The sequence below is a fragment of the Protopterus annectens genome, chromosome 5.part1 (genome assembly GCF_019279795.1).
Source record: "Protopterus annectens isolate FY-2018-M chromosome 5.part1, PAN1.0, whole genome shotgun sequence".
NCBI classification, from domain to species: Eukaryota; Metazoa; Chordata; order Ceratodontiformes; family Protopteridae; genus Protopterus; species Protopterus annectens.
In genome coordinates, this window is record NC_056736.1 from 397,010,070 (window position 1) to 397,028,134 (window position 18,065).

The 18,065-nt window shown below is 40.1% G+C and overlaps 1 protein-coding gene across 1 annotated transcript in view; it reads left to right on the top strand.

Annotated features, from left to right (window-relative positions):
- Nucleotides 1-18,065, top strand: part of BEND2 (BEN domain containing 2) — a 1,535,652-nt gene that overhangs the window by 34,744 nt on the left and 1,482,843 nt on the right. The window lies entirely within an intron of this gene.

Here is an 18,065-nt window from a genome sequence, read left to right on the forward strand (position 1 = left end):
TTTGTGTTTTTATCTGATTGACCTGAGGGATTAACTGTTTAAAAATCTTTTATCCTGCTGGTATAAAATATGTAAATTTTTGTGAGGTTTTGCTCATGTATTCAGAGCTTCCCTGTGCAAGTTTACCCTTTTTTTTAACTGGATCTGCTCAACGTTTGTGACTTTTGCCAGAGGTCTGGAGAGATTCTGCTAAAATCCAAACCATCCACTGCTAAAAAAAAAAAAGTGCCTTGTGAGTTTCCTTTGCATTTTGCTGACTGTATTTTATAATTTTGCTGATTCTGCTGTATTTTTCTGCACTTTAAAATGCGGTTCTGTTGCTTTAAGTAGGTAGTACATAGCATAGACTAGCTTCAGGTCTGCTGAATCTTGACTTGTTACACGTGAGCACTATTTTAGCCATTTTACATTGAGGGCCCTGCCCTGCACCCTTGTGGTAGAAGTGTGTAGGCTGATCCTCACCTGAGTTGGAGATTACTGGAGGAAAGCTCATTGTGTGCTTTCCCATTTGTAGTTTAGCTTAAAAAGTGTTTAATTTCCCCTGTATGTAAGCCTTGCAGATGCCCATAGCTGTGCATCATTCAGTGGTGCCCTGTATAGACTCAAACGCCTTGAAAGACAATTTTTTCCTAGACATCTGTTAGTGAACCTACCCAAGCTTCCCTGCTGCATTGTGGGAAACAAAGTTGCACACCGAGAAGCATTGCCATAGTTTTCACCCCTAGCCTTCAACAGACTAATCCCCTTTGTTAATCCTAGAGCAAATTCAGGTCAAACTATCCCACTCCCCAATAGTAGTTATGGTAAAAACCTGCCATAATGGATGGTCAGTTTCCAACCATTTCTCCAGCTAGCCTGATTAACATGGGCATCCTGAGGCAATGTAGTAATTGCCTCATGTATACTGACAACCATTTACTCCTAAAACAAACAAATGCAATATGTGAAAGATGTAATTCCACTGTGAGTTTGGAATCAGTTCTCTCACATAACAACAAAATGGACATCAAACAGGTTGTCAGCACACACACATCACCTCTCACACAAAGCAAGGTCACAACACATAAAACCACATATGTGGAGGTACTCAGTAGAAGCCTACCAAAAGATCAAAGACCTCCCAAGCTCAAACCACCTGCACACACTGCAAAGCAAATAGAATTCACTACACATAAACACACAAATCCACTACACATAACAACACAAGCACCAATGTCTCCGCAAATAAGCCTGCAAGACAAAATACCTCAAAACCAAATCTTCTGGTCATGGGCGATTCCATAGTGAGATACACAGATGTCCCCCTCACCAGGCTGGACAAAGAGAAGGTCACAGTCAGCTGCTTGTTGGGTGCCAGGATCTGTCAAATCACACATACAGTCAAGTCACTCATTAACAATTACCGCTGTGATTCTGTCATAGTACATGTTGGGGTAAATGACTTGAGATGTACCTCTCTGGACTACATGACAACTTTCAGATTGTGTCCCAGGCAGGTTTGTTCCTAGCCCTAAGCAGCATTCTATCTTCGTCCAGGATGATGCCACAATATAGACAAAAATGATTGACTTGAACAGTTGGCTTAGCTTCTGGTGTCAATCCACGGGGAATCCAGTATCCGTCATCCTGGGAAGACATGGTCGACATACCACTCTGCTTTGCCAGAGATGGTCTTCACCTGTCTCCTGTAGGCTTTCAGGTACTGGCAAAGGCGCTTGCCTCCCCCATAGTGCCTTTTTTAGGCAATGTCAGAACAATGAAGTAATTCCCCAAACCAAAACCTCTGCAAGGACGGTAGGTGCACAGGCTCAAAAAGCAATGTCAAAAAAACAAAACAGCCAGCACTCAACTGGAGCAAATATCTAATTTTAATGTACAAAAACAGACCAATTTCGGCACATGGGCCTTTTTCAGTGTAAAACACATTAGTACATTCCTCATGTTATATATCATAACATTATAGAATAATTATATCCCATTAAACAATTATTGCAAATGTTCATTAAGATCAGGTAGAAACAATCCCCCCAATTTCACTATCCAAGACTTTTTTTTTGTTCAAAACATTATGCCAACCACTTTTCATTGTTCTATGTCCCAACACCCTATCAATAATAATAAATTTAAACGTCGTTGTCTTGTGTATGATAGTATGTTTATATAAGGCGTTAGCCAGATACTTATTTCTGATGTTACTTAGATGTTCTGAAATTCGCAATTTTAATGGTCTGGAAGTCTGACCTACATAAAAGGCTGTGCAAGAGCAAATAGCCAGATATATAGCCCAGTCACTATTGCAATTGCCAAACATTCTAATAGAAAAAAAAACCCAGATGTATTATTTCTTGAGAATTCCTTGGTTGAACATATAAATTTACAAAAAGAGCAATGGCCACAGGGGTAACAACTCACCACTTGTGTGCCATCTATAGTAGTCTGTACAGAATTTATAGAGGGTAAAAAATGTTTATAGTGGCTAAAGGAACTACTTAAGTTTTCCCTTTCTGAAAAGAAAATGAGCATCTCTGACCTAACTCACACAACCTGTCATCTGTTAATAAAATGTCCAAATGTTGTTGTATCATATCTAAAAATCTGTGAGTGTTCCTATCATAAGTGGTAGTAAATCTAATTTTATTGCTAGAGCAAGGACCACTATCTCTATACTTCAAAAACTCTTTTCTTGAATGTGATTGTACTTTCCTACTAGTCTGACTAACCTGTGCCAATGAATAGCCTCTTTTAACAAAATGACCCGTAAGGTCATTATTAAAATGTATATAATCTTCAGTATTGGAACATATTCTGTGTATTCTCATAAACTGTGATTAAAGTATATTTGCTGTAATATGTTTGGGATGACAACTGAATGCGTGGAGTAAAGTGTTAGAATGATTGGGTTTTCTATATAATGTACTAGACAAAGTTCCATCAGATTGTTTAGACTCTTTAACATCAAAAAAGAAATAGATACAGGATATGTATAAGGGTAGTGTGACAGCGGTGAGATCTGCCGTGGGAGTGACAGATGCATTTAAGGTGGAGGTGGGATTACATCAAGGATCAGCTCTGAGCCCTTTCTTATTTGCACTGGTGGTGGACAGGTTGACAGACGAGATCAGACAGGAGTCCCCGTGGACTATGATGTGTGCAGATGACATTGTGATATGTAGTGAGAGTAGGGAACAGGTTGAGGAGACCCTGGAGACGGAATATATGTGTGTGACTGAAAGGGAGGATAGGGGAATGGTGAGGATGCAAAGAGAAGAGTTGGCGAAGGTGGATGAGTTTAAATACTTCGGATCAACAGTTCAGAGTAATGGCGAGTGTGTAAGAGAGGTGAAGAAGAAAGTACAGGCAGGGTGGAATGGGTGGAGAAGTGTGTCAGGAGTAATTTGTGACAAGACGAGTACCAGTAAGAGTGAAAGGGAAGGTCTACAAAAGGGTACTGAGACCAGCTATGTTATATGGGTTGGATACAGTGGCATTGACAAAAAGGCAGAAGTCAGAGCTGGATGTGGCAGAGTTAAAGATGTTAAGATTTGCACTGGGTGTGACGAGGGTAGACAGGATTAGGAATAAGTATATTAGAGAGTCAGCCCAGGTTGGACAGTTTGGAGACAAAGCCAGAGAAGCGAGATTGCGTTGGTTTGGACATGTGCTGAGGAGGGATGCTGGGTATATTGGGAAAAGGATGATAAGGATGAAGCTGCCAGGTAAGAGGAAAAGAGGAAGGCCTAAGATAAGGTTTATGGATGTTGTTAGAGAGGACATGCAGGTGGTTGGTGTGACAGAGCTAGATGCAGAGGACAGGAAGAAATGGGAAGAGGTGATCCACTGTGGCGACCCCTAACTGGGAAAAGCCGAAAGAAGAAGAAGATTTGCTCCAGTTGAGTGCAGGTTGTTTTGTTTTTTCACAATGTCAGAACAACAAAATTTCCAATGTAAAAAAAATCCACTTGAGACAAACTCAGTGTTATGCTGCTTAATGCTAGGAGCCTAAACACGAAACTGCAGTGCCTGGAAGCACTCTTCATCTTGGAAGATGCTGATGTCTGTGCAGTCACTGAGACATGGTTTAACGCCGCATACAGCAAGCACCCAGGCCGTGCAAGTCTACAGTGCCTTCCACACATTCAGACCCCAAAACGAGTGTGAAAGAACCAAAGGTGGAGATATAGCCATCTTTATTAAAGCCAAATACACCTTGAGACTGGTTAAACAGTATGACTGTCTTGAGCTAAACCAGGTCCAACTAACTATAGGTAAAGAAGTACCTTGCCACATCATAGCTAGCTACAGGTCCCCCACCATGAACTAAGAGGCGCACACAGCCTACCTGGACTTACTTGAGTCACTCAGTATACAGCCAAACACTTTGGCCATGGGTGATTTCAACTATCCTTCCATCGATTGGGCGACATACATGAGCACAGGCATGCTTGCCCTGTGGTTCTTGGACTTTGTCAATACAAATGCCCTGGAACAGCTAGTCTACACCCCACAAGGGGCTCAAATGTCCTAGACTTAGTGCTCACCAACCCGGGGGGTCACTGCACTACCCAATGTGTTGCCCTACATGGTAAGGTCATACAATAAATATGTCTTGTTTGAAGTAATGATCAGACCTGACACCCCCACAGGAGAAACAAAAAGCTGAAAAAATGTCTCCAAAGCAAACTACAGCCTACTAAGAGATGATATAAAAAGTTTCAACCCCCTTGCTAACATAGCCAACAATGACTCCTATGCAGAGGAGTACACAAATGCACTGTATAACCACCTAAACAGCTGTATAGACTCTGATGTATCTGACCAGATCAAAACCAGGTCCTCCTGAAAAAAACAGGCCAGATTATATAACAAAATGAAGAAAGTGATGTCTAAGAACAAGAAGGAATTACTCAACAGAAGAAGAATACCCTCCAAAGCTTGAACAAGCAAATCAAATATCTTGTAAAGTTCTCTAAAGCTAGTTATGATGCTAAGTCAGCATCCCTAGCTAAGGATAATCATAAGGCATTCTTTAGCTACGTCCGAAATTTAAAAGGGAACGGCCAACTACGTGCCGAACTTATAGTGGGTGGTGTCACTCTACTTATGTGCATTAAGAAGACGTTGAGGCTTGGGTGTTTGTTTAAGTAGTTTATTGTATGCAAGTACATCAGGATGAATGGCAGGAATATTAAACTTAAACTATTTAACTGACTGACCACAGACTGGCATGCTCACACTCTGGCTGCTCACTTAAAATGTCACTCTTGCTTGCACATGCTCTGTACTTATATGCATGTGCTGACTCACTGGAAAGCTTCTTAAAGGTATATCACACTCTCTGATGTACTTCCTTCCTGTTTACTGACCTATTTCATAAACAATGATATTGAAATAGGCATGCAATTATACAGACACCAATAAAGAAAAATAGCAGTCGTGTTCAGGTTGCCATGTATCTGGAAATAGGTTTCAAGATGCAACATAATCTTGTGACATAATAGTAAAGACTGGGATTAGCAACAGGGACAGTCACTGGGGAATTTTCTGCTTGAGGAGTCTCGGGGATTTTCTCAGGAATGGGGATTGCTGATGGAATGTTCGCTGGAACAGGAACATTGGACAAGTCAGTCTGAGAACTAGAGCCTATGGCACAGGCAAGATACTGCAACAGTATTTCGGCCACTGGTAACAGATGCTTCCGATTTCATCTGAATTCCATTCCTTGTGATTCGACAGTGTAGATCTCAGCTCTTGACATAAATTTTTCACAAATCTGATGTGATCAAAACCTTTTGATATCTGCATCCTCACTATCTCCCCTTTTTTTCAATGAACTGAGCAGTTTGCTGGTTTTATCATAGTAAGACTTCTGGGGCAAACGCTTTTTCTACAGTTGGACTTTTACAGCTTTGTTGTTTTTAGCACATGGAACCAGTAAATTACTACTGATTAGTATTATGATTTGTCTCGACATAAGTCTCTGGGTAGGTGAACCAAAATGATTATCACAAAGAACGTTTCTGAGATTTAACAAGTTTAGAAAAACATCGGTATTGTCATGTGTGGATTTCTCTAACAGCTGTTTTGCACTTTGAACTGCACGTTCAGCCAAGCTTTTGACTGAGGGTATTCAGGGCTACTCATAATATGAACAATGTCAAACATTTTTGTGAATCTCTTGAACTGCTGAATTGTAAACTGTGCACCATTGTCAGAAATAAGTCTGTGCGGACTGCCATGGACAGAAAAATGTCGCTTCAACTTAGTAGTGACAGTATTGGAAGTTAGGTTGGGAAGTAGGTCAGTCTTGAACCAATTTAAATAAGAGTCTGCTAACACCAAGTAATGTTGACCATTCTACTCAAAGATATCTGTAGCTATTGTCGACCAAGGTAGTTTAGGAATCTGGCTTAACTGAAGTGGTTCTTTCTGTTGATGCGGCTTTGTACTATTACATACTGAACAAGATGAAAGTACTTTCTTGATATCTTTTCACATAGAAGACAAAATACTAGACCTTCGCCCTTCTTTTGGTAGAATCAGTTCCTGGGTGGCCACTGTAGCTCAGTATGTATGTATACCTTTAAGAAGCTTTCTAGAGGCTTGCAGAAGTGTATAAATACTGAGCATGTACGAGTCTGACTGCCATTTTGTAATAAGCTGTTGAGATGTAAGCATGCATGTCTGTGTAGTCTGTCAATTAATCCGTTCATTTATGTTTTATACTGCTGCTGTCCATCCTGATGTGATTCCATGTAATAAAGCATATAAACGAACTACCCCGCCTGTTCGTCTTCACTTGTAAAACAAGGCGAGTGACATGGTGTCAGAAGTGGGATCCCGAAATCCAGATTCAGGACCGAGAAGGCACTCCGTTAAAGGTGGAGGAATGGCTCATCCCTACTGCACATATAACTCGCAAAAACAGGTCAGAAACAAATTTCAGGTATCAAAACATTACTTAAGTGATTTCGTATTTGCAAAATATACAACAAAGCACTCAGAATGCTCTGAACAAATTTCTAAGTAAATGAAATATCCGAAACTGCAACATATTGATAAATATATTCAAATAACTTTGGAAAATATTTGAAATAAAGTATGAATATCATAAAATGAGTAAAATAAGGAAAACAACTGCAGTTTTTTGCTGTGAGGTACTTTTTCACATTAATTAAAGCTATTCAAGATATCCGAAGTATGCTAAGTGTTCGCAGGTTTGTGCAGTATTGCAGTACAGTTAGTTTGTAAAATACAGCCATTTCAAAGTATACTTTGCAAAGTACAGTATTTCAAAGAGTTTATTGTGCATTTGAATGTTATTGCAAGTACTGTCTGTATGTGCATGTTCGTACATAATTAAAAGGGCCATTTTTTCAGTGTGTTTAAGTATACTTTGTTGGCATGGCAGATGGGTTTCGAAAACCAGGTCCACTTGTATTTGATAATAATATTGCAGAGAATTGAAGAGTGTTTGAGCAAAAATACAATATTTTCATACAAGCTGCATTTTCTGATACAGATGATTACGCAAAAGCATTTATTCTGCTTAATTTAGCTGGTTCAGATGCCATAGAAAGAGAACGTTCATTTGTGTATGCACCTGCTGTGTTTTCAGGGGAGGGGGGAACCGCCATATAGTGGTACTAGCTCAATCAGGGGAAAACCCAGAGTGCTTAAAATATAAATTTAGAGAATATGTAACCCCTAAATAAATATTACAATGGAAAGGCACTTTTTTACACACAAGATCAAAAGACTGGAGAAACTTTTGCAGTTTATATAAGTGACTTGAGAAAAAAGGCTAAAACCTGCAGATTTGGTGATTTAAGGGATGAGTTGATAAAAGACAGACTGGCGTGTGGTATTAAAGATGATACTGTGAGAAAGACTTTGCTTTGTGACAGTGATTTAACTTTGAATAAGACCACTGAGATTTGTCAGATATATGAGCTTACAGAAAAGTATACACAAATATGCTTACAAATGAGAAATGCATGCTTTCAGTGTCTTCTAGTGCTAATGTTGATAGTATACAGCACATGGTTAAAAGAAACCTGCCCAAGCACAATTGTAAGCTCTGCAACAGTCACTGGAAAACCCTGTACCTTTCTACCAAATTCCGGAGTGCGCACAGTCTCAGTGAAGCACAAGGCTGAGTCAGCAAACTCAAAGCATGTACCCTCACCTAGCCTCATAGTCAGCTGTTGTAATTGTGGTGCAAATCATGAACCCAAAAGAGAAAAGTGCTTAACTTTTGGTCAACAGTGCCACAAAGTCAGTATGTGAAATAAGTTCAAAAGGTTTTGTAAGTCAAATAAGGGACATTCTTTTATTTAAAGAGATTATTCAGAGAGACAAGTTGATCAATTAGAAAGCTGCAGCCCTACTTTTTATGTTGATGGTGTGTCTATGCTTAATGAAACAGCCAATGTAGTAGATTAAGGACAAAGAATGAAGTATTTTATACTGTTTGGATAAATGGAAGACCCATAGAACTCAAAGTTGATACAGGTTCAAAGTGCAATGTTATGTCAGCAGAAACATTTGCAAGAGTATGTGCTGCTGAGAGGCTTGATTTGGCAAAGTGTGCAAAGCTTGTTGCTTATGGTAGTGAAGAAATTCAAACTGAAGGTTCAGTAAAGCTTTCATGTTACTCTGCTGGGAACAGGTATGATTTGCAATTTTACATGGTTAAAATAGAGGGATGTACAGTCATTATTAGGCCTCAGGGACAGTTTGAAAATGGGACTACTTTCATTTAATAAGGAAGTCCACCATGGTAGAGTAAAAGACCACTGTTCTAATTTTGCCTAGTGTATTTTTTCTACCTATGTTGATCTTTTCGAAGACAAACTAGGCAGACTCCCAGTTGTATATTCCATGAAGTTAAACCTGAAGTCAGTCCAGTTGTCAGGGCCAGCCCAGAAAGTTACAGTACCTATGCAGAAAAGAGTCAAAGCCGAGTTAGATAAAATGGTGCAGCAAGGTGTAATTTGTCCAGTAGAAGAACCTACTGAATGGGTGTCTTCCATGCTGGTAGTTCATAAAAAAAGCACAGATGATATCAGAATATGTATTGATTCACAAGATTTGAACAAAGCACCTCATCATCCAATGCGTACAGTTGAAAAAGTCACTGCCCTTATCCCAAATGCCACTGTTTTTTCTGTCTTGGATGCAAAAAAGTTCATTTTGGCAAATTTTGCTTGATCGAAAATCTTCATTGCTAACCACTTTCATTACTCTTTTTAGCAGGTACAGATTTTTGAGAATGCCATTTAGGATAAATTCTGCCATTAAAGTCTTTCAGCATGCAATGGAGCAATTTTTTCTGGGTATCCGTGTGCTATTACAGTAGATGATATTCTCATAGAAGGTAATGGTAAAGCAGAGTATAACAGAAACCTCAAGAAAGTTCTGGAAAGAGCATGTGAAGTGAATCTTAAGCTGAATCCTCAGAAGTGCAACTTCAGGCTATGAAAAGTTACTTATGTTGGCCATTTATTTACTAGGTTCAGACTTACGACCAGCAGCAGACAATGTTCAAGCCCTGCAACGGTTTCTTGGCTTGGCTAACTACCTAGGCAAGTTCATTCTAGACTTGAGCCAACTTTCAGCACCACTTAGAGAGCTGACAAGCAAAGATGTAGTTTGGGCATGGTTAGAACAACACCAGCGAGCATCTGATGTCCTGAAACAAAGAATTGCCAGTCCACCAACTCTCAGGTACTGTGATGTTCACAAACCAGTTACTCTTTCTTGTGATGCTTTGATGTTTGGTCTTGGTGCAGTCATTCTTTAAGGAGGTAGACCAGTAGCCTATGCGTCCAGAACTCTAACCCAAACTGAAATGCAGTATGCACAGATTGAGAAAGAAAGAACTCTTGGCAATTGTTTCCGTGTTCGAAGTTCCTTGATTATATTTATGGTAAACCTATTAAGGTCAAAACAGATCACCAACCTGTAGTCACAGTTTTGAGAAAGCCTGTGCATACAGCTACTGCCAGATTGTAATGCATGATGTTGAAATTGCAAATGTATAATTTCAATCTTGTCTACACAAACGGCAAACTTTATCTTGCTGATACATTATCCAGATTGCCCAGAACTACCACTGAACAGCATGAAAATGAGAAACTTGATTTTAAAGTCATAGAAGTGAGAAATTTTTCTTCCACACATCTTGATGAGCTTAGCGGTCATACAGCCTCAGATCCAGTACTTCAGAAGCTCAACCGCTTTATCAGTCAAGGAATGCCTTCAAAGCAGTCTTGCTTCCCAGTAGCTCAACCGCTTTATCAGTCAAGGAATGCCTTCAAAGCAGTCTTGCTTCCCAGTAGGCCTGCAACCTTATTTTCCTTACAGAGATAAGATTTTGTTTGACAATGGTATCATCATGAAAGATCCAAAAGTGATTGTTCCTAAGTCCTTACAACAAGAGTATATTACCATCTTGCATCATGGCCACCCAGGAACTGATTCTACCAAAAGAAGGGTGAGAGGACTTGTATTTTGGCCTTCTGTGTCGTAGGACATTGACAGAGTAATTTCATCTTGTTCTGTATGTAACAGTACAATGCCACATCAACAGACAGAACCACTTCATCTAAACCAGATTTCTGAACTACCTTGGTCAACAGTAGCTACAGACATTTCCGATTGGAATGATCAACATTACTTGGTGTTAGTAGACTCTTATTCAAATTGGTTCGAGACCGACCTATTTCTTAATGTAGTGTCCAGTACTGTCATTACTAATATGAAGCGTTGTTTTGCAGTGCATGGTATTCTGCATAAAATTATTTCTGACAATGGTACACAGTGTACAAGCCAGCAGTTCAAAAGATTTGCTAATAAGTGGGACTTTACTCATGTTATGAGTAGCCCTGAGTATCCGCAGTCAAATGGTTTGGCAAAACATGCAGTAAAAAGTGTGAAACAATTACTAGAGAAGTCGAAACGAGACAATAGTGATGTTTTCTTGAATCTCAGAAATGTTACTCATGATAAACATCTTAGTTCACCTGCACAGATATTTCTTTTGAGACGAACCAGAACCACACTACCAATTAGTAGTGCATTATTGGTTCCATGTGTTAAGAACAGCAGATAAGCCCATCTGTTAAAAAAGCACTTATCCCAGAAGTCCTGTTATGATAAGTCTAGCAAACCGCTCAATCCGTTACAAGAAGGGGAGATAGTGAGGATGCAGAAGGCAAAAGGTTTTGATTGGTTTGGAGTCTTGAAGAGTATCTGTCTAGAACACAGATCATACATTGTGGAATTGCAAGAAGCAGAATTTAGGTGGAATTGGGAACATTTGATCCCAGTGTCCGAGCTTGTATTACAGTATCATACCTGCGAGATAGACTCTATGTCAGAGTGAGTTATCAAGCATTCCAGTTCCAGAGGACGTTCCTGTTCTTGAGAAGAATCCTGAAACTCCTGAAGCAAGTTGTTCACCAATGACGGTCTCTGTTGCTAAATGCTAAACGCAGTCCTAATTTCTATATCACTGGGTCAGGCCGCATTTCCATACCATGTTCCAGATCCACAGCAACTTGGACATGAACATTGTGTTTATTTCTTATTGTCTGTACAATTGCATGTTTATTTTCAAATATCATTATTCTATTGGCAATTTATTAAAGAGGGAGGATGTATATCAATATGTATGAAGCTTTCTAGGGGCTTGCACAAGTGTATAAATACTGAGTACGTGCGAGACGGACTGCCATTTTGTAGTAAGCTGTTGAGATGTAAGCATGTTTGTCTGTGTAGTCTGTCAATTAATCAGTTTGTTTATGTTTTATACTGTGTAGTCTGTCAATTAATCAGTTTGTTTATGTTTTATACTGCTGCTGTCCATCCTGATGAGTTTCTATGTAATAAAGCATATAAACGAACTACCCCGCCTTTTCATCTTCATTTGTAAAACAAGACGAGCGACAGCCAATATGGAAGATCTTAATATATTCTTGTTGCAAGGATTTCGGAGCAATCACTTTAGGACCTTTCATGATGATACCATTGTCTGCCAAAATCTCATCGGAAAATTTGGTTGCACATCTACTGGTAAACAAAATTGCTTTGAAGGCCATCCTCGACTGATAAAGTGGTTGAGCTTCTGGAGAATTGGACCTGAAGCTGTGTGAGCTCTGAGCTCATCAAGACATGTGGAAGAAACATTTCTCACTTCCATGACCTCAAAATCAACTTGTTAATTGTTATGCTGTTCTGTGTTTTTTCTGGGCGATCTGGATTAAATATCTGCTGGATAAAGAAGTTTGCCTTTTGTGTAAACAAGAGTGAAATTGTACTTTTGCAATTTGAGTATCATGAGTTGCAGTCTAGCTGGAGCTGTATACATAGGCTTTCTCAAAATAGTAACTAGAGGTTGGTGGTCCTTTTCTATCTGGATAGGTCGACCATAAATATAATCATGGAACTTTGAACATGCAAACACAATTGCCAAAAGCTGTTTCTCAATCTAGGTATATTGCATCTCGGTCTGGGTAAAAGTTCTCAAAGCACAGGTCACTGGTCTACTCTGTTGAAGAATGACTGCACCTAGACCAAACTTAGAAGCATCACAGGAAAGAGTAACTGATTTGTGAACATCATAGTAGCTGAGAGTTGGTGGGTTGGTAATTTTCTGTTTCAGGGCATCAAGTACTCTTTGTTGCTGTTCTGACCATGACCAAATTGTATCTTTGTGTGTCAGCTCCGCTAAGAGAGCTGAAAGTTGACTCAAATATGGATTGAATTTGCCTAGTTTACCATGTAGGGCTTGGACATTGTCAGGAGCTGGCATCTCGAGAATTGCTGTTTGCTTTGAAGGATCTGGTCATATGCCTGAACTGGTAAACAAATGAGCAACATAAGTAACTTCTTGTAGCCTGAACTTACCTGAGAAGTCAGCTTAAGATTCACTTAACCTGCTCTTTCCAGAACTTTCTTGAGGTTTCTGTCATATTCGACTTCACCATTGCTTCCCACTATCATCTACTGTAATAGCACATGGATAGCCAGAAAAAATGTGCTCTACTGCACGCTGAAAGACTTCACTGGCAGAATTTATCCCAAATAGCATTCTCAGAAATGTGTACCTTCCAAATGTTTTTCCGAATGTGGTTAACAATTAAGATTTTCATAATTTTCCAAAATGAACTCTCTGCATCCAAGACATGACGGCAGCAACCTCTTTGACTGTGCGCATTGGATGATGAGGCCTTTTTAATGCTTTGTTCAGATCTCTTGGATCAGTACATATTCTGATATCATCTGAGCTTTTCTTATGAGATACCACCGTGGAGGATACCCTTTCAGTAGGTTCTTCTACTGGACAAATTACTCCTAGCTGCACCATTTTGTCTAGCTCTGCTTTGACTCTGCTCTGCATAGCTACTGGAACTTTTCCTGCTGTTCTGATAAGTGGGCTGACCTCTGGGTCTAACTTCATGGCGTACGCAACTAGTAGTTTGCCTAGTTTGTCTGCAAAAATATCAGCATACTCAGAAAAAATAGTTTGGGCAAAATTTGAGCTGTTGTCATGCAGGCTTACATGGTGAACTTCTTTATTAAGTGAAAGCAGTCCCAATTTCAAACTGTCTGGGGGGAGTGGGAGGTTGGCATGCGGGAGTGGGAGGTTGGCATAATGGTTAAGGTTTTACCTTACAAACACAAGGTGCAGGGTTTGATTCTCACTTGGGATAATTGGCTAGGTTTAAAATGGCCCATAAAGGCAGTTAGTCTAGTACTAAACTATGAAACTGTGAAATTCTGAGGCCTAATAATGACTGCACTTCTCTCTTGACTTCGAAAAATTGCAAATCATAGCTGTTCTCAACAGAGTAACATGAAAGCATTACTGAGCCTTCGGTCTGAATCTCTTCACCACCATAAGCAACAGCTTTCACACACTCTGTCAAATCAAGTTGTTCTGCAGCTTTTACTCTAGCAAACGTTTCTGCTGACATAGCATTGCACTTTGAGCCAGTATGTACTTTGAGCTCTACGGGACTCCCATTAATCCATACAGTACAAAAGATTTCATTTTTTGCCCACAAATCTACTGCATTGACTCTTTCACCAAGCACAGACACACCATCAACATAAAAAGTAGGTTTGCATCTTTCTAATTGATTGACTTGCCTCTTGGAATGCCCTTTTTTAATAAAATAATGTGTCTTATTTGATCTGATGTACACAACCTTTTGAAATAATTCCACTTATTACAAGAATGACACTGCTGACCAAAAGCTGGCACTTTTCTTTTTTGGGTTCGTGATTTCCAGCACAATTATGGCAGTTGACTGAAGCTGGATGGGGGCACATGTTTTGACTTTGCTGACTTACTCTTATGCTTGACCAGGCATGCTCTAGAATTTGCTGGAAAGAGGGTTTCCCAGGGACTGTTACAGGACCTGCAGTAGCTGCCATGTGCTTGGGCCTGTTTCTTTTAAACGTATCCTGCATGCTATCAACATGACCTTTGTCACTGTGCCTTCTGCAGCCATTCTCATTTGTAAGCATGCTTGTGTGCTTTTCTGTAAGTTCGTACATCTGACAAATCTCAGTGGCCTTATGCAATGTTAAATCACTGTCTTGAAGCAAAATATTTCTCACTGTGTCATTATTAATACCACACACAAGCCTGTCCTCTATCAACTCATCTGTCAGATCACCAAATCTGCATGTTTTAGCCGTATTTCTCAAGTCAGTTATATATGCTGTAAAAGTTTCACCAAGTTTTTGATCCCTTGTATAAAATAAGGGACCTTCCATTGTAACATTCATTTGAGGGTTACACTTTTCTTTAAATTTACATTTTAAGCACGCAGGTCTTCCTTGTTTCAGCTGGTACCACTATATGGCAGTCTTCCCCCCCCTGCAAATACAGCAGGTGCATAGACAAATGAACGCTGTCTTTCATTGGCCACTGAACCAGATAAATTAAGCAGAATAAATGCCTTTGTACGTGCGTCTTTGTCAGAAAAAGCAGCCTGTATGAAAATATATTCCTGCTCAAACATTCCAGTTTTCTGCAATGTTGTTATCAAACACAAGCAGTGCAGGTCTGCAAAATCCTTCTACTATGCCCACAGATTATAGTAAAACACAATGCAAAATGGCCCTTGTAATCATGTACAAACATTCACAAACAGCAGGTATTTGTAATAATTTTCAAATGCACAAAAAGCTCTTTGAAATATTGTACTCTACGAAATATGCTTTGAAACAACTGTACTGTACGAAATATTCTTTGAAACAACTTTACTTTGCGAAATAACTGTGCTCTAATACTGCACATACTTGCAAACGCTTTGCATACCGGATATTTTGAATAACTTTAGTTAATATGAAAAAGTAGCACATAGTGAAAAAATATGGTCTTTTTCCCCTTTTTTGTGCATTTTATGCAATTTGGGTATTATTTCAAACGTTTTCGTAAATATTTTGAATACTTTTATCAATATGTCACAGTTTTGGACATTTCATTTAATAAGAAATTTGTTTTGAGCATCCTAAGTGCTTAGTTTTATATTTATAGCAAAAATCATTTAATCAAGTTTTAGTACCTGGAATTTGTTTCTGACCTTTTTTGCGAGTCATTTAAGCAGTAGGGATGATCCACTCTTGTATATTCCTCCAACTTTAATCAGTTGCCTCATGGTTGTAACTGTGGATCCCATTATGACACCATGTCTCTCTTCTTATGTGCATTAAGAAGACATTGAGGCTTGGGTGTTCATTTAAGTAGTATATTGTATACAAATACATTACAATAAATGGCAGGAACATTAAACTTAAATGGACTATCTAACTGACTACATACTTGCATGTTCACACTCTGGCTGCTCACTCAAAATGGCACTCTTGCTTGCACATGCTCAGTACTTATATGCATGTGCTGACTCACTGGAAAGCTTCTTAAAGGTTTATGTCACACACACTGATCTACAGATGGTACCTTTCATACTAAACCTGAGGAAATTGCCAACCTGCTAGCTGACAGATTTGGTGTAAACTTCACCCCCCCCCCCATCCCCACCAGCCATACCCCAAAGCATTCCTGACGTCAGTCCTCTACCTAGTATCTCCAAAGAGCGGGTCATATCCCCTCTCTTCAAGGCCAAAAACACGGCCTCTGTGGACCAAATAACATCCCAAGCTGCTTACTAAACAATGTAAAACAAGACCTAGCAGAACCACTTGGCACTCTCTTTAACCTCAGTCTGAGCACTGGCTTTGTTCCAGCAGAGTGGAGAACAGCAACAGTAATCTCCTTGCACAAAGGGGGTCCATCAACTGACTACGGGAACTCTAGACCTGTAAACCTAACAAGCCTTATCTGCAAGGCCATGGAAAGAGTCATCATGGATCTAATCAACAAGGATATAGGCGACCTTCATACTCTTGACCCGACCCGGTTTGGCTTTGTCAAGGGTAGGTCATGCTTGTTGAACCTGCTCCATCGAGAATGTCACCAAAGCCCTGGGTGAAGGCAAAACAGTACATACCATCCAGGCTAATACAGCTGGTCTCTGACTAACGAAGTTTACAGATGACTGCAAACTAGGAGCCATAATAGATTCGCCTAAGGATGTGGCATTCTATAAAGAGGCCTCACTGAGACTGATGCTTGTTGTCAAAGTCATGGCCTAAAGCTCAATGCCAAGAAGTGCATTGTCATCCCCTTTGGGAAAAAAAACGTACTCCTGAACTACCACATAGGTGGTAGCCTACTAAACACCGAAAGTGTGATGAGACCTTGGGACACAGGTGGACAGTAGTCTCTCCTTTGATAATCACATCGCCACAATAGTCAGGAAATCCTTCTACGTGGCACATCTCATCACAAAGGGGTTCTCCTTCAGGAAAAAGAGAGGTCATCGTTCCTCTCTACTCATCCCTCATCAGACCCATTATAGAGTACAATGCCCTGTTTATCATGTACCTCGCAAGACATCTGCAACAACTAGAAAGGCCACAGAAATACCTCACTAAGAGGATTACCGGCCTCAAACAGATGCCATACACAGACCGCCTCAAAAAAACTCCAGCTCTACTCCGTCGCGTATCGACTACTCAGAGGCAACCTCTGCCTAACATACAAAGCCATGTCTAACCCAGATCTGATGGACATGCTACACTTAAAGCAATCCCAATCTCTCCAGGTCACACACTCCAGGGACCTAATCCTTGTCACCACAATAAATGGAACATGCTGGAGGGAAAGATTCCTGTCCCAGAGACTTCCCATGCTCTGGAACAGACTACCAATTCATGTCAAGCAAAGCTCCTTATTAGCCCTCTTGACAATTTTTTGGGAAACGGGAAATTCACCCCGGGGATCACTTCTGTGGCTCTGCTCGACAGGGGCACAGGAAAATTATTTTCTTGGGTGGCAAAAGCCAGGGAACCTCTTTTTGGCTTGGCTTATATAGGCCATAGGGCCGATAGCCTAGCACTTACCTATGAACCTATACTGCCTGTCTTGACGTAACCAATGCTTTTGACACAGTCCCCCAATTTGGTATCATTGAGAAACTCTCCCAGGTGGGGATTAACCCATATGTCATTAGATGGGTAGCCAACTGGCTCAGCGACAGAACACATACTGTTAAAGTTGGGAGTTCCACCTCTACTAATAGACCAGTTACCAGTGGCGTACCACAAGGGTCTGTGATGGGCCCTCTACTGTTTGGAATCTATTTCTGGGAGGTCTTCTTCTTCTTCTTTTTTCGGCTTGTTCCCGGTTAGGGGTCGCCACAGCGGATCACCTGTCCGCTCATGATTGGCAGTGGAGTTTTACTTTGTCGAGTTGCCAGTCCGGCTCCCAACCTTCCACAGAAGGCACACGCATGCACACACTCACACCTAGGGCCAATGTAGGTGAAAAAACTAAAACAGATTATGGCCAATGAACACACTACACTCCTATATAATAAATACAAAGTTTTAATAAAACAAGAAACCTCTCAATAAGTTCTTTCATTCTGCCTATGCAAAAATTCATCAGACAATTACACTTAATTCAAAGACAAGCCAAATGGACCAAG